The sequence below is a fragment of the Felis catus genome, chromosome C1 (genome assembly GCF_018350175.1).
Source record: "Felis catus isolate Fca126 chromosome C1, F.catus_Fca126_mat1.0, whole genome shotgun sequence".
In the NCBI taxonomy this organism is placed as follows: Eukaryota; Metazoa; Chordata; class Mammalia; order Carnivora; family Felidae; genus Felis; species Felis catus.
The window spans coordinates 143750179-143751091 of NC_058375.1; positions in this window are offsets into that span (position 1 = coordinate 143750179).

The window sequence follows — 913 nt, forward strand, 5'->3', positions numbered from 1 at the left end:
CTGGCTGAAGTCGGACGCTTAACCGACTGCGCCACCCAGGCGCCCAACAATTTTTCATGTGCTTTAACAATTTCTGGCTTTCAAAAAAATAAATTCATTAAATAAATAAATAAAATAAGGGGACCTGGGTGGTTTAGTTGGTTGAGCATCCAAGTCTTGATTTGGGTTGAGGTCATGATCCCAGGATCATGGGATCAAGCCCCTGATGGGCTCCTTGCTGAGCATGGAGTCTGCTTAAGATTCTCTCCCTCTCTTTCTATCTCGCTCTCTCTGTCCCCCTCCCTCTGTCCCTCTTCCCTGCTTGTACTCTTTCTCTTTCTCTCTCTCTCTAAACATAGAATTTAAAAAATTAAAAAAAAAAAAAAAACCATAAACAATGCAACAACTTCTGGCTCTCCTAGGAGATGAGTTTTAATATGGCAAATCCAAAAATACATTTGAAAAAAACCACAAATAATGGCCTTATCAAATAGTGATATTTATGCCTTTTAAAACAACTCAAAAAATTCTTCTGAATTAGTGAAAGAAAAAAATTATAACTTTGTTTTTCATAGGATAACTTTTCTTCTGTCAATAGTAGCTTGAGTCTCTGGCCCAAAGTATTGGATTAAATGCTATTTTGTATCCTAATTTTTATTCCAAGTATATGATTTGTGTCCCTTGTCAAATCCTGAACCTCAGGGCATACTTCTTTGGATTTCTTGTTGCATTAACATAATGCTCAGCAGATAACAGATTCTCAAAAAATAACTGTGGATTTAGTTGAGGCTAGGACAGCACTATGAAGCAGGGAGCAGCTGGCCAAATGTGTAGCTGAGGTCTCATAGCTTTGGCCTCCAGAACTGCTATGCCAAGTCAAAGAGATTGGAGAGATACCAGACAAGATGAAGGTGTCAGATACTAACAATGATTA